This window comes from Arachis ipaensis, chromosome B4, assembly GCF_059453495.1.
Source record: "Arachis ipaensis isolate K30076 ecotype BB chromosome B4, ASM5945349v1, whole genome shotgun sequence".
NCBI lineage: Eukaryota > Viridiplantae > Streptophyta > Magnoliopsida > Fabales > Fabaceae > Arachis > Arachis ipaensis.
In genome coordinates this window covers 93,077,815-93,102,257 of record NC_142439.1, presented here as the reverse complement: position 1 = coordinate 93,102,257, position 24,443 = coordinate 93,077,815, and the positions used below count along the sequence as shown (strand labels likewise).

General features: G+C 36.8%; 1 non-coding gene and 1 pseudogene across 1 annotated transcript; both read right to left on the bottom strand.

Annotated features, from left to right (window-relative positions):
* Positions 1–5,657: 5,657 nt before the first annotated feature.
* Positions 5,658–5,759, bottom strand: LOC148568388 (small nucleolar RNA R71; annotated as a pseudogene).
* Positions 5,760–24,088: 18,329 nt separating this feature from the next.
* Positions 24,089–24,196, bottom strand: LOC148568387 (small nucleolar RNA R71). Its single transcript, XR_015882231.1, has one exon. It is a non-coding gene; the product is annotated as a small nucleolar RNA R71 (small nucleolar RNA).
* Positions 24,197–24,443: the final 247 nt, after the last annotated feature.

Here is a 24,443-nt window from a genome sequence, read left to right as displayed (position 1 = left end):
TGTTTAGGGGGAGCTCTAGCTTGAGTTCTAGCTAGATATCATTACTAATTTTAGTCGGTGAAGATAAGAGCCACTTTTTCCATTTATTTATGAAGTTCTATGAAACCCTAGAGTTGAGTATTGTGTATATTATGTGAAATTAGTGTAGATTGAGTACTTGGGGCATTGAATTGAGCACTGGTGGTATTTGAGCTTGGCAGAGGTGAATTTGGGACTTGGACTTGGTGGACTTCAAGTTTGAGAGTTTAGTTTTGATGTCATTGAGGTACGGTTTAAGTTTCATTTAAATATCGTGTAATGTAAGTGAAATCTTAGGCTAGATGCCCCTAAGATTAAGTTTCAATTGTGTATTTGGTTGGAATTGATATGTGTAGTTGATGTGTCGTTGCAATTGATGATTCGGATGAAGATTGTGTATTTATGCATAGTTGATATGTTGTGAGAATTGATGATTTGGATGGTGATTATATATTTATGAGTTATGTATTGAATTGATGAATGTTGGGCCGGAGGACAGAAAAAGGTAAGATTGGTATGTTGGTGGTTGTATTATATGTTAATGCATGAGTTTAAATGGAAATTTTGATATTGAGTATGAAGAATTTTTGGTAATCATTGTTAGAATAGTGGAATTGAGGATTTGAGATGTGAAGTTGATGATTTTGAGTTAAAATGTAGGAATGGAGTAGGTTTGAGTTTGGTTGATTGTGAATGTGTGAATTGAAGTGGTTTGGGGTCATTTTGTTGAGTTAAAAACTATTTTGGCTTGTGAACTTTTAGAAAAGTTGGTAAACTCTGTTTTTGGTTAGAATTGATTTTCAGCCAACTTCGGTAGGCCATAACTCGGTTCTCGGAGTTGGAAATTTTATAAAATTATATTTTATAAAAATTTATTTATCGATGTTTCCAATGGTTCAAGAATGGTTGAAAAATAAAATTTATGAAAAACATTATGCAGTTTTGAAATTTGGGCTGAAAAACTGGTTTCTATAGCATATCAGCTCTTTCACATTCTGATATGCCATGCGTACGCAGAATCGGTCATGCATACGTGACTTTGTCACAAACACTCTCATGCGTACGCGTACACAAGGGTTGTCCGCGTACACAACTATGCCAATTTTTGCACAAATGACCACCTAGTTTTGCAAAATTTGAATCTTTGAGTTTTTAACCATTCTTTTAGCCTTTTAAACTTCTATAAACCCCAATAAGAGTCTAAGGCCGGTGTAATAGAGGATAGAGAAATTAAGAATGAGGATAGAGTCTAATGCCACATTTGGCGTTTAGCATCCAAGTGCCTTGAAATGCATGCAGCCATTCTGTGAAGTTGGCGCTAAATTCGGACCTGGGTGTTTAATTTCAGGTGCCTCGTAACGTGTACGAGCTCACTGTCTCGTGGGGCGCTAAACACCGAGCCTGGCATTTAGCGCCAGGAAGACAGCAACGATTGGAAAGCTTATTGCCTCGTGGGGTGCTAAACGCCGATTCTGGCCTTTAGTGCCAGTAGCGCAGATCCAATTTCAATGAAGAGGCTTCATTAGTTAGATTTGTTTTGGTTATTTTTATTCCCAAACACAATCTTTTAGGCTTTAATAGTTATTATTCTATTTTATTTTGAAATCAAAACACTACAAGAAAATGCAATATTTGTAATAAAAAAATTGTTACAAAAAATTGAAATTTTGAAACAAAAGGAATTTGTAACAAAGAAAGGGTTGTTGCAATATGTCCCACTACAAAAAGTTTTTGTAATAAAAAATAAAACTATTACAATTCAAAGTAATATTTTGTAACAACTTTTTTTGATACAAAAAATAAAATTCGTTACAAAAGTGATCACAAATTTTGATCTTCAAAATATTTTTTGTGACAATATATTTTTTCCTATCATAAAATTTTGTTACAAAATATAACTTGATTTTGTAACATTTTATTTTTTTAGTTAAAAAACACAATATTTATTTTGTAACAATTTTTTTTATACAAATTACATACATTATTTACCAAATTATTTTTTTAATTAATCGATATATTAACTACTTTACTAAGCAAGTCAACATTTACATAATATGTATAAACATAGATAATTCAAACATGCTTCATTTAACTAAAATTATTTCAAAACAAAATAACATTAATGTCTACATTGATTAGTTCCACAAGTTATATTTTTTACACAAGTTCAACCAAAAGTTAAAAGTCTAACATAGATTAATGTCTCTATGAATCAAAATATTATTGAGTCCTTTAGGTAGCATATTGTCACCATTTTAGCACTCTTGTCAATGAGGAAAATCGAAATAAGAAATTAGAAACAACTATAACACCAATTACAATTTTTTCTATTAACTTTTATTCAAAATTTTTAGAAAAATTTTGACAGAACCTCCCCTAAAACTTGGATATTTCCACCGTCTTCGGTTCCATCAATAATAACCAATTCATTATTTATTTCTCAGCCTATACACAACCAAATTTATCAAACCAAATAATAGGACATTTGTCATTTATCAACCATGACATAGGTAAAATGCAATAAATAGATCCATATACAAGTAAACTATACTAATAATATATGAATCATCTATAAATATGTATGATGCCAAGGCATCTTAGGCTAGTTTCACTAGCCTGTCTCTTTTGATTTCATTAGGTTTTATGCACTTTCTTGAGCTATAAGTAAGCAATTGGGTTAAAAATTTATGTATGCCTTAGGTTTTATGCCATAATTACTTGTGTGCTAAGAATGATGCAATCTCTTATGATTTACCAAGGCTGTGATGCATGTATTGCTTGATGATAGGTGAAGAAAGGCATGGAAGGAAGTTGAAGAATCGCCATGGAAAGAAGGAGGAGAAGCAACGTTGGTGGTCCAACCTCAAACGTTGAAAGGAGAGGTAGAGCAAAAGCTTTGCATATTTCTGGTGCCAACGTTGGAGGGAGCGTTGGCAAGCCAATGTTACCTCCAACGCTAGTTGATACAGAATGCTTCTTGGAAATTGCGAAAATTGTGGCAACGCGTACACGTGGATGATTGATGCGTGAGCATCTTGTCTATCTTTTCCTAGTGAATTTGCATTCAAATTGTTGAGTTTAATCAAAATTTAAATACCTTTTAGCCACTGTGGATGCTACTTTGAGTTGTGTACAATTCTATTTATTTTAGGTAGCATTTGGATGGATTTGATGGGATTTTGTAGCAGAAAGGGAAGAAAGTGAATGATGATGTTAACCCCGACCTCCTTGCACTTAAACAGGAATAACTTGAGCTACAGAGGTCCAATTAGTGTGTTTCCAGCGACATTGGAAATCTAACTTCCAGGACTTTCCAACGATATATAAGAGTATACACTTCTTCTCCAACAAACTCTGCCCACTCCACGTTGAACTTGGCCCCTGCCAAGTTCAGTGTGGACTTGAAAACTCCCAAGGAAGCACACGCCACATCCCACGCTGAACTTGGGAAAATCCAAGTTCAGCATGGACTCAAAGGGACGGGCATAAAACCACACTGCCTTCTCCACGCTGAACTTGGGAAAAGCCAAGTTTAGCGTGGACGTCAACATCTCAAGTGGTCCCCATATACGCCCAAGAGCTTGCACAAATGATTAAGTAATTTTGATTAAATTTGTATTTTATTTTAAAATAGGAAAAGATATTATTTTAGTTTTAGAAAATATATTTTACATTAATTAGAATTAGATATAAAAGGGAAAAGAATCAGCCCTTCAGGCTCTTCTCTTCTCTTCTACCTCATTCCGTAATTTACAGTTTTACAAATCCTAGTTTTCTCTTTGAACCATAAGCAACTAAACCTCCACTGTTAAGGTTAGGAGCTCTGTCTATTGTATGGATTGATACTATTATTTTTCTATTTTAATACATGTACTAATTTATAATTCAAGAATTATTTTCGTTCTTTATCTTATGAATTTGGGTGGAATTAAAGTATGACCCTCTTTCTAATTGAGTTCTTGTATAACTTGGAAAAGCTCTTTACTTGAACAACAGCTTGAAAACATATTCCCCTAAATTTCTAATTATCTGGACTTAACGGGATACTTGACATATAATCCTCTTATATTTGGGTAATTAGAGTTTCTGTGGCACATAAACTAGAATTGAACTTCGTCCTCTAATTGGAATTAAGTGACCAAGGAATTAGCGGTTGATGAAAGTTAGAGTAGACTAAGAAGGTCTAAGGAATTAGTGCTTAGTCATATATAGTTTGCCATGAATTGAATCTTGCATGATTAAAATAGTTAGTAAGAAAAGTCAATCCGAAAAATAGATATCTTTGAAGCCTTAACTGTTTCTCCATATATTATTCTCATCAATTTACTGCTTGCTGTTTTAATTTCTGAATTACTGTTTAATGCTTTTGAATACCAAAACACTCTTTTCTATTTGTCTGACTAAGCCAATCACTCAACCATTGTTACTTGATCCATCAATCTTCGTGGGATCGATCCTCACTCACCTGAGGTAGTACTTGGTACGACCCGGTGTACTTACCTGTTAGTTCGTGGATTTTAAATTCCACACCATGTTTTTGGCACCATTGCCGGAGATTGATGTGATTGACAACTATTCGTTGTTTGATTGCTTAGATTAGAAAATTTTTCTTTTAATTAGTTTCTTTTAGCATTATTAATTTTTATTTTCCATTTTTTTTATTTTAATTTTTCTCCTTTTTTTGTTAGCTTTCCCCCCTCCCTGTTTCTTTCTTTTTCTTTTCTTTTATTGTTTAGTTTTAATATATATATAAAAGACTTTCGTCTTTTTCCTATTATTTATTCCTCTTTTAATATTTTATTTTTTATAGGCGCCTCTGCTTTAGTTTTAATTATATTTGTCCCTAATTTTTGAATATTGCAGTATTTTTTTTTTAATTTCTGAAATGAAGTTTGGTGAGCCCTAGTTATTTTTATTTTAATTTTTCTTCTTTATTTAGCTCCATAATTTTGAAAATTTTGTCCTAAATTTACTAGTAATTTTCAAATTTTATTTAATATTTTATTTTATTATTTTACACAGGTTACCTCACTGGGAATTCTCTGCACTCTGACGTAGAGAATCCCATCTTTTCTTGTCTTCTGTCTGTTTATGAGCAGGAACAGGGACAAGGAACCTCTGTTAGACTTTGATCCTGAACCTGAAAGAACTTTTAGGTGGCGTTTACAACAAGCAAGACTTTACAATGCTGTAGAGTCCAACATGGATCATAATAATCATGCTGCTAATGCCAATATGGCAAATCTGATTGGGAATGAGGAACCTAGAAGAGTGCTTGCCTCTTACACTGCTCCTAATCCAGATCTTTATGGAAAAAGCATTGTGGTACCTCCCATAGCTGCAAACAATTTTGAACTGAAGCCTCAGCTTGTCACTCTTGTGCAACAAAATTGCCAGTATCATGGACTTCCTCAAGAAGACCCGAATCAATTTATTTTTGATTTTCTGCAGATTTGTGATACTGTGAAGACCAATGGAGTGAATCTTGAGGTGTACAAAATCATGCTCTTCCCATTTGCTGTGAGGGATTGAGCAAAATTGTGGTTAGATTCTCAACCCAAGGAGAGTCTGGATACTTGGGACAAGGTTGTCACTGGATTTCTGACAAAATTTTTTCCACCTCAAAAGCTTATTAAGCTAACGGTGGAGGTTCAGACTTTCAGACAGAAAGAAGGTGAGACCCTTTATGAAGCTTGGGAGAGATTCAAGCTACTGACAAGGCAATGCCCTCCAGACATGTTCTCTAGATGGACTCAGCTGGATATCTTTTATGAGGGCTTATATGAAATGTCCAAGATGCACTTGGATAATTCTGCAGGTGGTTCTTTGCACATGAAGAAGACACTAGAGGAGACTATTGAGCTTATTGAGTTGGTTGCTAACAACCAATACTTATATTCCTCCAATAGGAATCCTTTGCACTCTGAGACCTCTCAGAAGAGAGGCGTGTTGGAAGCGGAAGCTGTTAATGCTCTTCTTGCTCAGAACAAGCTTATGTCTCATCAAATAAATCTACTTACTCAACAGTTGAGTGGAATGCAAGTTTCAGCGATCAACACTCAAAATGCACCCCAAGAAGCCGCTTATGACATGACAGGTAATTTTATGCAAAATAAAAATTATGATTATGCTCAATTTTCTTCTGAACAGGTCAATTACATGGGGAGTGCTTGATAAACCACTATTTTATGGTTTATCTTGTGTTTAATTGAATTGTTTTATCAAGCTTCTACCCACTTATTCAAATGATTTGCATGATTTTACAATTCCTTCCTAGTGTTATTCTATGGTTAAAAACTTGCTTCCTGGAGATCTTTAATTAGTATATTTTAATTCTCTTTTATACCATTCGATGCCATGATCCGTGTGTTAAGTGTTTCAGGCTTTATAGGGCAGGAATGGCTTAGAGAATGGAGAGGAAGCTGGCAAAAATGGAAGGAACACAAGAAACCAAGGAGATAACTAGTGAGCATCGACGCGCACGCATGGCTCACGCGAGCGCGCGATATGGAGAAATTTGCAACGATGCGTGCGCATGCCTGACTTGTACGCGTGGATTGGAGTCTGCACAAGGATCCGTGCGCGTGACTGACGAGTACGCGTGACACGCCAAAACAACCAGCAACTCGCACGCGTGACTGACGCGTACGCGTGACATACGTGATCTGCAGAAATAATAGAAAATGCTGGGGGCAATTTCAGGCCGAGTTTTGACCTAGTTTCCGGCACAGAAATACAGAATAGAGCCAGGGAACATGCAGAGACTCAACACAATTCTCATTAGCATAGTTTTAGGTTTTTAGATCTGAATCTAGAGAGAAATCACTCTTCCTCTAGGTTTTTCTTTACATTCATAGTTTATTAGTTTTATGCTTTTGCTTTTGGATATTGAAAAGTCATCACCTCCATTGAAGATACTTTTTTAGTTTGTTTCCTTACTCTTTTATTTATTCCATATTCTTAATTCTTGTTTAGAGTTACAATTGGATTATTTTCATGGATTGTTAATGAAAAGGATTACTTTTATTTTTAATTAAATTGCATTATTGTCTATCATGTTTTTCTTTTATTCCCTTTTTAATTCTATGCAAGTAATTTTCATGTCAATGGAGTAGATTCCCAACTTGACATGGAGGTTGATTAAGAGGAGGCACTTGAGTTGGAATGCTCAAGTGATTAGTTAAATTGGAAGTTGTTGGCTAATTCTGTATTTACTAACGCTAGACCTTCCCAAGGGAGAGGACTAGGATTTACGAATAAGAGTTAGCTCAATCACTTGACTTTCCTTTATTTAGTAAGGGTTAGCTAAGTGAAAATAACAACCTCTTTATACTACACTCGAGAAAATTCCAACAAGGATAGAACTTCCAATTAATCATTCCCCCAGTCAAGGTCTTTTTAATTAGAATATATATATATTTCTCTTTTAAATTACAATTATTTATTTTCTGTCATTCAACTCTCAAAATTCTTGGAAAACTCCTGATTAATAACTTAACACCCCTTCTAGCAACTCGTTGGGAGACGACCTGTGACTCATACTCCCAGTATTTTTATTCTAAATTTTTGTGACAACTTTTCTAAATTGATGAGGCGGATTTTTGCTGGTTAAGGGCTATACTTGCAATGCTGTTCTTATATTATAATCTCTTAATTGGTCTAACTTCTGCCACACATCAATTTTTGGCGCCGTTGCTGGGGAGTTGCAATTGTGTGCTGAATTATTAATTAGTTACATATTTTTATTTTATTTGTGTATTTTATTTTATTTTATTACCATGAGCTGTATTTTCTTTCATTGAATGACGCGTTCACTGCCTGATCTGAGCTTAGCCACATTTGATCCTGAAATTGAAAGAACTCTTTCACATATTAGGCGAGCTCGGCGTTGGTTAGCCTCTGAGGGTGGTGAAATGATTGTTATCGATTCACCAGTCTCATCTGAGGGCGAATCTGAACCGCCATCTGAGGAGGAAATAAGCTCTTTTACTACTGATTCAGTTGATTCACGTGCAGATAGAATGGCAGCACCTAGGAGGATAACTCTCCAGGAAGCTGGAGCTCCAGATTTTACACTGCAGCCATGTCAAGTGCATCATCCAACTCTGGCTACAGATTTTGAGCTGAAGACTGCACTAATCAACTTAATGCCTAAGTTTCATGGCTTACCTGCTCAGGAGCCCATCAAGCACCTTAGAGATTTTCAGACAGCCTGTTCTACTGTTAGGCGTCATGGTGCAAATGAAACTTCTATTTTTTTAATCGCCTTCCCATTTTCTCTTGAGGGAAAGGCGAGGGAGTGGTACTACTCCCAATCTGAAGCAACTGATACCAATTGGGATACACTCAGGAGAGAATTCCTGGAAAAATACTTTCCAACTGAAGTTACAGATAGACTGAGAAAAGAGATCTCCTGCATTGTTCAAAGAGAATCAGAAACTCTCTATGAGTACTAGGAGCGCTTTAAGAACCTTCTGGATGCGTGCCCCCATCACATGATTGACCGGCTGGTGTTGATCAGCTACTTCACTCAAGGCATGAAGCCTTGGGATAAAACTACACTGGATGGTGCTAGTAATGGTTCTCTGAAAAAGTACAAGACCGCAGATGAAGCATGGCAACTGATCAGTGACTTAGCTCAGTCCACTAGGAATCACAGGCACAGGAACAACCACTCAAAGGCTATTGCAGAGGTTTCTTCTAGCAGTGAGACTACTACCCTTACACAGAGTATATGTGAAATGACTAACCTACTAAAGCAGATGCAGTTAAATCAATAACAACAACAGCCTCCCCCACCACAACAAAGCCAACAGTTAGTTCCCCAAAGAGTATGCGGAATATGTGCTGATTATAGTCATTATACTGATGAGTGTCCGCAGCTCCAACAAGAAGACAACACTGTGGCAGCTACTCATAACTTCTATGACCGTCCGAATCAAGAATACAATCAACAAGGCGGCAACTACGACCAAGGTGGAAACTATAACCAAGGATGGCATGACAACTCCAACTAGGGTTGGAGAGATAATTCCAACCATGGCTGGAGGGAAAACTACAATAGAGGAGGCAGAGACAACAATGGAAATCAGAGGTGAAATAACAACAATAGATAGCAGAATCAGAACCAACCTTACAGAGCACCCCGCCTTAGGCAATCCCATGGACCCCAGCACAATCAACAACAGGCCCATCAGATCACTTATCCTTCTTCCTCATCAAATGACGAGATGCTTCGTTCTCTTGCACAAGGACAACAAGACATGCAGACTACACTAAATTCTACTATAAACGGTCTGAATGCCACTTTACAAGCTCTCGTCTTCTGGATAGATTCTTTACCTACTTCCACCAACCAGCCTTCAAGCTCCAATGAAATTCCTTCTCAACCCTTACCTAATCCCAAAGGTGGAATCAATGCCATCACTTTGAGCTCCGGAATCACACTACAAGAGAGGAATCAGGAGGAGCCAAGCCCACAAGAACACACCCAAGATGAAGACTTAGTTGAAGTGGAAGATGCTGAAGAGGAAGAGGAATTACAAAACAAGGATGAAGAAGAAGTAGCTCAGCAAGAGAATGGAGGGCCAAAGGAGACAGAAGCTGCAAGTGGCGCCATTCCTATCCCATTTCTACACCTTGCACGAAAGTCCAAGAAGCAGATGAAACTTGATCCCAAAATGGTGGAAATTTTTAAAAAGGTTGAGGTAACTGTTCCCCTTTTTGATGTTATTCAGTAGGTACCTAAATATGCAAAGTTTCTAAAAGATTTATGCATACATAAAGACAGAATTAATGAATGAGAAACTATTCCTTTAGGAAGTTCTATATCTGCTTTAATGGGAGGTATACCTGAAAAATGTAGTGATCCAGGTCCATGCATGGTTAACTATACCATTGGAGGTAAAATATTTTCTGACTGCATGTGTGATTTAGGAGCATGTGTTAGTATAATGCCATTGTCTATATATGATGCTTTGAGGCTCCCTCCCTTAAAAAGGTCGGTAGCTCGTTTTGTGTTAGCCGATAAAGGCATTATTACAGTAGTTGGAATTGCTGAAGATGTATTAGTGAGCATTAAGGGGCTCACATTTCCCATTGACTTCTATATCCTAGAAATGCCCCCTAATGACTCAGGAAGACCATCATCAATCCTGCTTGGAAGACCATTCCTGAAGACTTCAAAGTTCAAGCTGGATGCATTTTCAGGAACTTACTCCTTTGAGATAGATGGCAGAGCAGTGAGTTTCAGTTTAAATGAAGCTATGAAGCACCCTCCAGAAGATCATTCTATCTTTCAGTGAGACATCATTGATGAAACTGTAGCTGAAGTTCACTAAGAAGAAGTAGAAGAGAAGCACATGGAACAAGGTTCAAGTGTGGGGACACCCTCTGAACACAATGAGGACAATTTGCCATTATCACTAGTTCCAGATAATCCAGAACCTAGCCATGAGTAGAAATTAGAATTAAAGCCACTTCCTTCCCACCTCAAGTATGCTTACCTTGAGGATAATCAGAAGTTTCCAGTTATCATTGCAAGGGAACTCACTTTCCAACAGGAAGAACAACTGCTTAGTGTGCTGAGAAAACACAAGAGAGCAACTAGGTGGAGCTTGGCGGATATAGTAGGCATCAGCCCTCAAGTTTGTGAGTACAGGATATTCTTAGAAGAAGGATCAAAGCCTGTCCGTCGACCCCAAATAAGATTGAATCCCACCATCTTAGAAGTTGTCAAGAAAGAAGTAACCAGGCTACTTGAAGCAGATATCATCTACCCCATCTCAGATAGTGAATGGGTCAGTCCAGTACAAGGGGTGCCCAAGAAGTCTGGAGTCACAACAGTAAAGAATGAGCATGGAGAACTCCTGACAACTAGAGTGCAGAATTCTTGGAGAGTTTGCATTGGCTATAGTCGTCTCAACCAAGCTACTCGCAAGGATCACTACCTCTTACCATTTATTGATCAGATGCTTGATCGCCTGTCAGGTAAATCCCATTACTACTTTTTAGATGGTTATACAGGCTATTTTCAAATTCATATAGCTCCTGAAGATCAGGAAAAAACAAATTTTACATGTCCCTTTGGAACGTATGCATATAAGAGGATGCCTTTTGGCTTATGTAATGTACCGGCTACTTTCTAAAGATGCATGATGAGTATCTTTTCAGATCTTATTAAGAACTGTATGGAAGTTTTTATGGATGATTTCAGCGTATATGGTGATTCCTTTAACCTTTGCTTGGATAGTTTAGCTAGAGTATTAGACAGGTGTGTTAGTTCAAACCTTGTATTGAATTTTGAAAAATGTCACTTTATGGTAAAACAAGGAATTATTCTAGGACATGTTGTCTCTAATACTGGTATTTCTGTAGATCCAACAAAGGTAGATGTCATTTCTAGTTTACCTTACCCCTCCTCTGTGAGGGAAGTCCGTTCGTTCCTTAGCCATTCAGGTTTCTACAGGAGATTCATTAAGGACTTTAGTAAGGTAGCATTGCCTTTATCCAGACTGCTGCAGAAAGATGTTGAGTTCAAGTTCAGTGAGGATTGCATGCACGCATTTGATAAGCTAAAGATCGCCCTGACTCAAGCTCCAATTATGAGAAGACCAGACTGGAGCCAGCCATTTGAGATTATGTGTGATGCCTCCAACCATGCAGTGGGAGCGGCGCTAGCTCAGCGTGAAGGTAAGGATCCTTTCGTAATTGTCTATGCGTCCAAGACCTTAGACGCTGCTCAGTCTAATTACACTACTACTGAAAAAGAGCTTCTTGCTATTGTTTTTGCTCTGGATAAATTACGAGCCTATTTACTTGGTACTAAGGTAGTAGTGTACTCAGACCATGCAGCTCTAAAATATTTATTAGCTAAAAAAGAGTCCAAACCAAGGCTGATACGTTGGATACTGTTGCTGCAAGAATTTGATTTAGAAATTAAGGATAGGAGCGGTAACCAGAATTTACTAAATTCAATTTAGTGGCAGGCCACTTGAGTCGCCTTGAGCACATTAAGGATGACTCCACTCCTATCAATGATACTTTCCCATTTGATAGCTTGCATGCAGTATCTGAAGTAGTTCCTTGATATGCACCTGTAGCTAATTATCTAGTTAGCCAGACTTTCCCTTCCAATCTTACTAAGCATCAAAGGGACAAGCTGAAAAGTGAGTCTAAATATTATATATGGGATTACCCATACTTATGGAGGTGTGGTGCTGACCAGGTAATTAGGAGGTGTGTGCCTCAATTAGAATTCCAATCTATTTTAGAGGCCTGCCACTCTTCTGAGAGTGGAAGACATTTTGGCCCTCAAAGAAGAGCTAGAAAAATCCTAGACTGTGGGTTCTGGTGGCCTACTCTTTTTAAAGACGCTACTGGTTTTTGTAAATCTTGTTCCCCATGCCAAAGGTTTGGTAATATATCCAAGAGGCTTTTCTGTGAAATTTTTTATGTTCGGGGTATTGACTTCATGGGTCCATTTCCAAACTCTAGTGGTTACCTTTATATACTGTTAGCTGTAGATTATATCTCTAAATGAGTGGAAGCAATTCCTACTCATACTGATGATGCTAACACTGTTGTTACCTTTATTAGAAAGCATATTATATGTCACTTTGGATCACCATGAGCAATCGTGAGTGATCAAGGCACTCACTTTTGTAACAGGAGACTAACAGGATTACTGAAGAAGCATGGAATAGTTCACAAAGTAGCAACATCTTATCATCCCCAGATCAATGGGCAAGCAGAAGTTTCTAATAGAGAAATAAAGCATATTATGGAGAAGATAGTAAAGCCTCATAGGAAGGACTAGAGTGCCAGGCTACAAGATACGCTCTGGGCATATCGAACAGCATATAAGACACCCATTGGGATGAGCCCCTTCCACTTAGTGTACGGAAAGGCTTGCCACCTTCCAGTAGAGGTGGAACACAAGGCTTTATGGGCTGTGAGGGAGTCCAACATGAATTTTGAGGAAGCTAGTGTCGAAAGGAAGCTGCAACTAGCAGAATTAGAGAACCTTCTCCTAAAAGCATATGACAACTCCAGGAGATACAAAGAGAACATGAAGGCTATCCATGACAAGCACATAAAAAGGAAAGAGTTCAGACCAGGAGAGTTAGTTCTTCTTTACAAATCCAGACTGAGGCTTATGCCAGGCAAACTGAGATCCAGATAGGAAGGCCCCTAGATAGTAGAAAAGGCAGAGCCATACGGAGTTTCTCACCTGCGTCATCCTTCTAGCTCCAAATTCATTAAGGTCAATGGACATCGCCTAAAGCTTTATCATGGTGAGAAGATGAAGGAACACAAAGCGTTAGAGGTCTTCCTCTTGGAAGATCCACCAACAGAAGAATGAGCCTAAAGACCGTCCAACTTAAGGACGTAAAAGCAAAGTGCTAGGTGGGAGACAACCCACCATGGTATGATCGTTTCGTTCATGTCTTAGTTTTGTTTAATTTTATTCTACTTTATTTTTTTAGTGACTCTTCTCATAATATCTGCATTTAGTCTGCATTTGCATTTACATTCTGCATAAAAAAAAAAAAAAAAAAACACACGACGCGCGAGCGTTGCTAACGCATCCGCGTCATATGTGTATTCGAAACAAGAAGAAAAGAAGCAGAGAGTCACACGGGAGCATGGCTGGAGGTGTGCCTTAGGCACAAATATGCCCACGCAAACGCGTCCCTGACGCATTCGCGTCGCTTGCGAAATCAGCCATCCACGCGTGCGCGTCACCCACGCGCAAGCGTGACCCTGCAAAATCGACGTAAAGAGGTGTATGGCAGAGAGTTATGATGGAGTGGGGCTGGAACTGTGCTACAAGCACAAGCCCTATCACGCGTACGCGTCTCCCACGCGTCCGCATCATTTTTCTAAATGAGGCCATTCACGCGTGCGCGTCCCTCACACACACGCGTCACCCTGAATTTTGGCAATGTGCATATGAAACAGAGAGTTGTGCGTGCGCGAGGCTGCTCTCACATGAATAGCACAATTCAGGTCACGCGTACGCGTCACCCATGCGTACGCATCACTTGAAAATATCGCAAACCATGAGAATGCGTGTTCTACGCACACGCGTCGCATGCGACGCACAGTTTAACTATACCTGCGCTACAATTCTTATCTTTTCTTCCCCAATCCTAATTTTTCCTTCTCCCTTCTTATTTCTTTCTTCTTCCTTCTTTCTTCTTTATTCCTTCTTACTTTTTACCTTCTCCCTCCTTCTTTATCATCATCATCAAGGTTCTTTTCTTTTCTTCTTTCTCTTTTTACCTTTTCATTATTATTTTTATTTATGTTTTCTTCTTCTTTTTCTTTTTACTGTCATTATCTATGTTTCCTTTTTCTTTCTTTTTCATTTTACATTATTTTAATTGGTGTTAAAAATTTAATTGGGTGATTGTTTTATTCTATATTTTGCTTGTGGATTATTAAGGAGTTGTTTGACAATTATTAATTATCTTTGGGTTGCTTGCATGTTCAAATTCAATACTTTCAATAACATATTTACCATGCATGCTAAATGTTTGTGAAAAAGCCCATATGGCATTGTGCATATTTAAATATTCTATTCTTCTACTCAAATGCCTGTTTTTCACAAAACCCCTTTTTATATATTAATGATTGAATATAATTGTCAATACAAATAGATAGTTAGTTTGAAACACTTGATAATCAAATTAGGCAATTAATGCTTGATCTATGCTACTCATGCCTTTGCCAGCATGCCAATAAACATCTTGCATTTACTTGCCATAACATGCACTTGCTATATTTCCATTGATGAACTTATCACATGTAGTCGCGACCATGTGTTAACGACATCCTTCTTTACCGTGCATTGATTATCACTTGTACCATCCTCTTCCTTGCTCTAATCCTTAGCTTTAAAAGTTACTTTCCTTTTCCCTTTTCAGGATGGCCACCAAGAAGGGTAAAGAGAAAGCTACTCCCAAACCACCGGCAAGGAAAGGAACAAAAAGAGCACTAGCTGCGGAACCATCTTCAACAGCAGTAAAGCCCTCAACAAAGAGAGTCAAGAGGATCATCAAGGTCGATGAAAAAGAGAAAGGCTTTCCAGCAAAGGACACTGCGCGGTTCACTAACTGCTACTGTGAGCAGATGTTTCCTATCCTAGCTGAGAAGAACTATAACAATGAGTACCTACTCATCCTCCCAAACCACATTGTTGATTTTGTTGAGCCCCGAATTGAACGAAGACAATGGAAATTCTTACGGAGACAGCCACGACAGGTCAATCTTTCATGGGTAGTCGAATTCTACTCCAATTTTCACATGCCAACACTGCAGTCTGTCTATGTCCATCAGAAGCAAGTCCCATAACTGAAGAGTCCATTCAGCAAACTTTAGATCTTTTGCTTGCTCTAGAAGGATTGGACGCATACCAAAAAGCCTCTTTCAAGCGCCAGACATACCAATTTGACTAGGATGCCATTCTCAGAGTTATAGCACAACCTGGTAGCAGATGGATCTATGGATACCATCGATCCCGACCTAAGGGCATATTGGCTTCAGCACTCACCTTGGAGGCTCGAGTATGGGCACAGATTATGTCCCATTACATTTTTCCGAGCACTCACGAGTCCTCCCTCACTGTAGATATGGCTGTTCTACTCTGGTGTATCCTTACAGACCAGCCTCTCAACTTACCAAGACACATCCGGAATGCTATGGGACACATACAATTTGCGGGCAACCTACCTTTTTCCGCCTTGGTTTCAGATCTAGTCTCAATAGCCGAAGTCTCCTACAGAGCTAGGGACACCAAGGCCATAATTCCACAAGATGATCAGTACGTCCCCAACGGGAAGTACATTAGACCTCCAGCAGCAACTATCAACCAGACCACAGAACCGGCGAAAGATATCCCTTCTCCTTCCATATCACAAAAACCTTCATCAAACCAACTGCTCCATTAGATACTTGAGAGGTTGGACCGGCTTGACCGGCAAGGAAAGCGAAGAGAGCACCGTAACAAGCGCCGATTTACATACCTCAAGGAGCTGCTTGTTGGTAAACACCCACCTGAAGAAGACCCAGACACCCCAGACTCCACCTCATTTACCAGCATAGGGAGCCATGACGGTCCCGATTGTGGAGACGCTGCTACCAGCCCCTCATTGTTCCTGACTGATGGCACCGAAGATGGTGTCAAGCTTTAAGTGTGGGGAGGTCGGTCAGTACCTGACTTCCAGAGGTAATTTCTCTTTCTTAACACCAATAAATTAGTTATTTTTCTTTTGTTAGGATAGGATAGATTGCATAATAATAGGTATTTGCATGCATGTTCTATTTGGTTGAAAAATATTATGTTTCTTTTCAAGACTCTATTTTGAAAATTTCACTAATTTAAATCAAAACTTTTGAGTTAAAAAACTTGTTTGAAGACTGTAAATTGGAACATAGTTTAAAGCTAGAACACACAACTTGTGAGACTTGAGCTTAATTACATGGTTACATTATTTAACCATAATATTTTATTCTTGTGTATTTTATTCTCTATAATTGCAATCTAGATTTTGTTCCATCCTATATGTCCAATATTTAATGTGTTATATGCATGCATATGAATGAGGCCATTATTTGATTATCAACTCACTTATCCCAAATAGCCTACCCTTTTATGTCACCCTTGTTAGTCACTTTGAGCCTTTCTATCCCATTTGTTCTATATTTTACCACATCACTAGCCTTAAGCGGAAAAACAAATTAAAAACCCCAAATTGAATCTTTGGTTAGCTTAAAATAGAGATTGTATGTCAATTAAGTGTGGGAAAACTATGGAAACGTGGGTTAATAAGGAAACATGTTATGTTTTTACAATTGATAAAATATTGGGAATTTGGGTACCTACTCATGTAAGACCAGAAAAATTAAAAATCCATGTGCATTGATAAGTTATGTTTATTTCTCTATTAAAAAAATCCAAAAAAAAATATTTAATAAATAAGTAAATAAATAAGGGAACAAAATTACCCTAATGCAATGTTAAGTTAATGAAAAGATCAATGCATATGTAATACAAATTAAAAGAAAAGTTGATGCATGAGTTTGTAATGCAAAAGTGAGAATTTTGGGTAGCTAGGCATGAATTTAAAAGTATATAGTGTATGTATAGGTAAGAGCTTAGGTTAATCAAGGATTCAATTTATAGCTCACTTAGCCATATATATATACACTCACCCTTACTTTGGCCCCATTACAACCTTGAAGAGACCTCATGATCTTTGCATTGGTACATTAAATACTTGTTCATTGGTTAGGTGAAGAACAAGGTTTAGAAAGCATGACTGGAGAAGAGTAGAGTGATTACCTGACGTTCTGGATTCTCTACCGATAAAGAATTTTATAAGAATTATCATGTTGTAGGTATAGTTTCTAAACCAATAGAGAATCCTTTCGTACAAAATTTTTGGTTGTCACAAGTAACAAAATCCAATAAAATTTATAACCGAAGTATTGAAACCTAGGGTCGTCTTCTCAAGGAATTGCAAGGAAGTATGATTTATTATTGGTTATGGAAAAAGTATAATTTGTTTTGGGATTTTTAAAACAAGGAACAAGTAATTTAAATGACAAGAAAAATAAATTAATAATTAGAAAAACTCTTGGCAAGGTATGAGAATTGAAAATCCCATCCAAGTTATCCTTATCAGGTGTGATGAGAATTGTTTATTGCTCCCACTTAGTTAACCCTTACTAAATAAAGGAAAGTCAAGTGGACCAATTAACTTGATTCCTCAAGTCCTAGTCAACTCCTATGGAAATACTAGCTTTAGAGGGATCCAAATCAATAAGCAATTTCCAATTTTCAATCAACTGCTGAGTTTGATAACTCAAGTGTCACCAATTACTCAACCAGAGCCAAAAGGGAGAAAATCTACTCGAATAAAAATGCCTTCAGATTGGAAGTAGCAGTAACATAAATAAAAGAAAGAAATCTTAAATCTAAAATACCTCAAATTATATTAAATAAAGAAATCAACTTTAACATGAAGTTCATAAGCCAAATTGAAAAGATAAATAACAATTAAAGTAATAGAATAAATAAAAGTAGAAAATAAATTAAAGGAACATTGAACCTGGAATGAAGAGAAGTAGCCTAATCATAATAGAAATCCTAAATCCTAATCCTAATCCTAAATCCTAAGAGAGAGGAGAGAGCCTCTCTCTCTAAAAACTACATCTAAAACTAAAATTATGAATATGAATGTTGTCTCTGTTGTGTCTGTTATCCCCATGAATGGATTGATTTCCCCACTTTATAGCCTCTAATCTATATTTTCTGGGCTGAAAACTGGGTCAAAAACAGCCCAGAAATCACCCCCAGTGATTTCTGGTATGTACAGGTCGCTGCAAACTCACGCGGAAGCGTCGTCCACGCGTTAGCGTGGATTGTGTTTTTGCCAGGTCACAAGTCCGCGTGATCCACGCGTACGTGTTGCCTGGCTTCATGGCAGCTATGGCAAATTATATATCGTTATGAAGTCCCGGATGTTAGCTTTTCAACGCAATTGGAACCGCATCATTTGGACTTCTGTAGCTCAAGTTATGGTCATTTTAGTACCAGGAGGTCAGGCTGGACAGCTTTAACAGTTCCTTCAGTTTCTTGTATTCCTTCAACTTTTGCATGCTTCCTTTCCATCCTCTAGGCCATTCCTGCCCTGTAATCTCTGAAAACTCTTAACACACATATCACGGCATCGAATGGTAATAAGAGAGGATTAAACATAGCAAAATTAAGGCCAAAGAAGCATGTTTTCAATCATAGCACAAAATTAGGAAGAAAATTGTAAAACCATGCATTTTGTATGAATAAGTGTGCAAAGACTTGATAAAAACCAATCAATTGAGTACAAGATAAACCATAAAATAGGGGTTTATCAACCTCCCCACACTTAAACATTAGCATGTCCTCATGCTAAGCTCAAGAGAAGCTATAAAGGAGTGAAGATGAATGGTAAAACTTATGAAATGCAACCTATCTATATGAATGCAACTAAATGCAAAATATTTTTACCTACTTGGTTAAAAGTAAATAAATCTTTCAAGAACAAATATGAACTGGATTTCACTAATTCAAATTATAAAAATGAAGTACAAATAGACTTGCAAAATAAAATAGCTCATGAAAACCAGGAACAAAGAATCGGGCATCGAACCCTCACTGGAAGTGTATACACTCTAATCACTCAAGTGTTTAAAGTTCAATTCTCTCAATTCTCTACTAACCTTGCTTTCTAAGACTTGCTTTTCTTCTACCAATCAACAAGAGTTTAATGCACAAATACACATATCAAGAGGTCTTTTAAGTGTTGTAATGGGGTTAGGGTCAAGGTAGGATTGTATTTGGCCAAGTGGACTAAAATCTGAATCCTTAATTAACTTAAACTTTTCACCTAACTTTAGACAATCCATGTAATCATAATATAAAGCCTAACTATCCATTAACCATGTTTTCCACATATTCATGCATCCTAATTTCGAGTACAGTACATATGCATTGCTTCCAACATTTACTTTGGGGCATTTTATCCCCTTTTATTTATTTGCTCTTTTTCTTTTCTTTTTCTCCTTGATTTTTCTTTTCTTTTTATTTATTTATTTTATTTTATTTTATTTTTTTAATTTTATCAATGCATATGATTAAATTAATGAATGCATGAACATGTCCTAAACATTTCTTTCACATTTTCATAAAGATATACAACGCCCAATTCTTAAACCAAACATTTCCAAACCCACTTTTCCCCACACTTAATTTATGAGCACTCTCACTAGTCTAAGCTAACCAAGGATTCAAATTAAGGACATTATTGTTTTTCGCTTAGAGTTAGTGATGAGCTAAAGTAAAGAATAAAGGGGTAAAATAGGCTCAAATTGGTTTGCAAAGGATAATGAAAGGTTAAGGCCATATGGGTATGTAAGCTCAGTGAAACAAAGGCCTCAATCATATAAGTGCATTGATGAGCGGATAATTTATACGCTTTTTGGCATTGTTTTTAGTATGTTTTTAGTAGAATCTGGTTACTTTTAGGGATGTTTTCTTTAGTTTTTATGTTAAATTCACATTTCTGGACTTTACTATGAGTTTGTGTGTTTTTCTGTGATTTCAGGTATTTTCTGGCTGAAATTGAAGGACTTGAGCAAAAATCAGATTCAGAGGTTGAAGAAGGACTGCTGATGCTGTTGGATTCTGACCTCCATGCACTCAAAATGGATTTTTTAGAGCTACAGAACTCAAAATGGCGCGCTTCTAATTGCGTTGGAAAGTAGACATCCAGGGATTTCCAGCAATATATAATAGTCCATACTTTGCCCAAGTTTAGACAACGCAAACTGGCGTTCAACGCCAGTTCTCTGCCCAATTCTGGCGTCCAACGCCAGAAACAAGTTGCAAAGTGGAGTTCAACGCCCAAACTAGCACAAAAACTGGTGTTCAACTCCAGAAAGAGCCTCTGCACGTGGAACATTCAAGCTCAGCCCAAGCACACACCAAGTGGGCCCCGGAAGTGGATTTATGCATCAATTACTTACTTCTGTAAACTCTAGTAACTAGTTTAGTATAAATAGGACTTTTTACTATTGTATTAGACATCTTTTGAATCCAGGATTGTATCTTTGAACATCTTTGGACGCCTGGTTCTTAGATCATGGGGGCTGGCCTCTCGGCCATGCCTAGACCTTTCACTTATGTATTTTTAACGGTAGAGTTTCTACACTCCATAGATTAAGGTGTGGAGCTCTGCTGTTCCTCAAAGATTAATGCAAAGTACTACTGTTTTCTATTCAATTAAACTTATTCCGCATCTAAGATATTCATTCGCACTTCAACTTGAATGTGATGAACGTGACAATCATCATCATTCCTTATGAACGCGTGCCTGACAACCACTTCCGTTCTACCTTAGATTGAATGAGTATCTCTTAGATCTCTTAATCAGAATCTTTGTGGTGTAAGCTAGATTGATGGCGGAATTCATGAGAATCCGGAAAGTCTAAACCTTGTCTGTGGTATTCCGAGTAGGATTCAGGGATTGAATGACTGTGATGAGCTTCAAACCCGCGAGTGCTGGGCGTAGTGACAGACGCAAAAGGAGGGTGAATCCTATTCCAGCATGATTGAGAACCTCAGATGATTAGCCGTGCTGTGACAGAGCATTTGGACCATTTTCACAAGAGGATGGGATGTAGCCATTGACAACGGTGATGCCCTTACATAAAGTCAGCCATGGAAAGGAGTAAGATTGATTGGATGAAGACAGCGGGAAAGCAGAGATTCAGAGGAACGAAAGCATCTCTACACGCTTATCTGAAATTCTCACCAATGAATTACATAAGTGTTTCTATCCCTATTTTCTGTTTAATTTGTATTATTCTCGAAAACTCCATAATCAATTATTATCCGCCTGACTGAGATTTACAAGGTGACCATAGCTTGCTTCATACCAACAATCTCCGTGGGATCGTCCCTTACTCACGTAAGGTTTATTACTTGGATGACCCAATGCACTTGCTGGTTAGTTGTATCGAAGTTGTGACAAATTATGAATTGAGATTAGAGCACCAAGTTTTTGGAGCCATTACCAGAGATCACAATTTCGTGCACCAAGTTTTTGGCGCCGTTGCCGGAGATTGTTCGAGTTTGGACAACTGACGGTTCATCTTATTGCTCAGATTAGGTAATTTTCTTTTTGTTTTATTTTCAAAAAAATTCGAAAAAAAAAATATTTCTTCAAAATTTTTTCAAAAATTCTTTCAAAAATTTCTCCTTTGTTTTCGAAAAAAATTTAAAAAAAAATGTTTTCAAAAATATATTTTTCTTCAGAATTTTTAAGAATGAATTCTAGTGTTTCATGAAACATGTTGAATCCTATCTGGCTGTAAAGCCATACCCAAACTGCTTTGGGATTGGTCTTCAACTAATCACCTCAATGGATGTAATTTACATGCTAGAGCTTGGCTGGCTGTTAAGCCATGCCTAACCCTCAGATTGGAGCTTTAGACTAAGAATTGAAGATTCCTGGAATTCATATTAAAAATTTTGGAATCCTTATTTTTTTTTCTTTTTCAAATAATTTTCGAAAAAGATACAAAAAAATCATAAAATAAAATAAAAATAAAAAATATTTTGTATTTCTTGTTTGAGTCTTGAGTCAGATTTTAAAGTTTGGTGTCAATTGCATGTTCATCTTGCATTTTTCGAAAAATTCATGCATTCATAGTGTTCTTCATGATCTTCAAGTTGTTCTTGGTAAGTCTTCTTGTTTGATCTTGATGTTTTCTTGTTTTGCATCTTTTCTTGTTTTTCATGTGCATTTTTGCATCCATAGAGTCTAAACATGAAAGATTTCTAAGTTTGGTGTCTTGCATGTTTTCTTTGCATATAAAAAAATTTTTCAAAAATGTTCTTGATGTTCATCTTGACATTCAAAGTGTTCTTGGTGTTCATCTTGACATTCATAGTGTTTTTGCATTCATCACATACTTTGGTCCAAAAATTTTCATGCATTGCATCATTTTCATGTTTTTATCTCTCATCATTAAAAATCAAAAATAAAAAAAATTATATCTTCCCCTTTTTCTCTCTTAAAATTTCAAAAATTAGATTTGACTTTTTCAAAAATTTTTAAAAATCTAGTTGTTTTTAGGAGTCAAATCAAATTTTCAATTTGAAAATCTTATCTTTTTCAAAATCTTTTTAAAAAATCAAATCTTTTTCATTTTTTCTTAGTTATTTTTGAAAATTATAAAAATATTTTTCAAAAAATCTTTTTCTTAATTTTATATCATAATTTTCGAAAATAACATCATCAATTAATGTTTTGATTCAAAAATTTCAAGTTTGTTACTTACTTGTTAAGAAAGATTCAAACTTTGAGTTCTAGAATCATATCTTGTGATTTCTTGTGAATCAAGTCATTAATTGTGATTTTTAAAATCAAATCTTTTTCAAAACTAATTTCAATTATATCTTTTCAAAAATATCTTCTTATCTTATCTTTTTCAAAATTTGATTTTAAAATATATTTTCTAACTTCCTAACTTCTTATCTTTTAAAAAATTTTGTTTCAACTAACTAACTAATTTTTGTTTGTTTCTTATCTTTTTCAAAACCACTTAACTAACTCTCTCTCTCTCTAATTTTCGAAAAGATCTCTCCTCTTTTTCAAAATTTCTTTTTAAATTAACTAATTATTTTAACTTTTGATTTTAAAATTTCGAAAATTACTAACCTTTTTCAAAAACTATTTTCAAAAATCACTAACCCTTTTTCAAAAATAATTTTCGAAAATCCTTCTCCCTCATCTCCTTCTAATTATTTATTCATCTACTAACACTTCTCTTCATCTCACATCACTGCTCTTATCCTTACCCTTGTGTTTGGATTCTTCATTCTTCTTCACCCCTATTCCTTTTCTTCTTCTACTAATAATAAGGAACCTCTTTACTGTGACATAGAGGATTCCTCTTCTTTTCTTGTTCTCTTCTCTTTCTTATGAGCAGGAACAAGGAAAAAGGCATTCTTGTTGAAGCTGATCCAGAACCTGAAAGGACTCTGAAGAGGAAACTAAGAGAAGCTAAATTACAACAATCCAGAGACAACCTTATTGAAAATTTTGAACAAGTAAAGGAGATGGCAGCTGAACCCAACAACAATAATGCAAGGAGAATGCTTGGTGACTTTACTGCACCAAATTCCAATTTACATGGAAGAAGCATCTCCATTCCTGCTATTGGAGCAAACAATTTTGAGCTGAAACCTCAGCTAGTTTCTCTGATGCAGCAGAACTGCAAGTTTCATGGACTTCCATCTGAAGATCCTTTTCAGTTCTTAACTGAATTCTTGCAGATCTGTGATATTGTTAAGACTAATGGAGTAGATCCTGAAGTCTACAGGCTCATGCTTTTCCCTTTTGCTGTAAGAGACAGAGCTAGAGTGTGGTTGGATTCTCAACCCAGAGATAGCCTGAACTCTTGGGATAAGCTGGTCACGGATTTCTTAGCCAAGTTCTTTCCTCTTCAAAAGCTGAGCAAGCTTAGAGTGGATGTTCAAACCTTCAGACAGAAAGAAGGTGAATCCCTCTATGAAGCTTGGGAAAGATACAAGTAGCTGACCAAAAAGTGTCCTTCTGACATGCTTTCAGAATGGACCATCCTGGATATATTCTATGATGGTTTATCTGAGCTATCAAAGATGTCATTGGATACTTCTGTAGGTGGATCCATTCACCTAAAGAAAATGCCTGCAGAAGCTCAAGAACTCATTGACATGGTTGCTAATAACCAGTTCATGTACACTTCTGAGAGGAATCCTGTGAGTAATGGGACGCCTATGAAGAAGGGAGTTCTTGAAATTGATACTCTAAATGCCATATTGGCTCAGAATA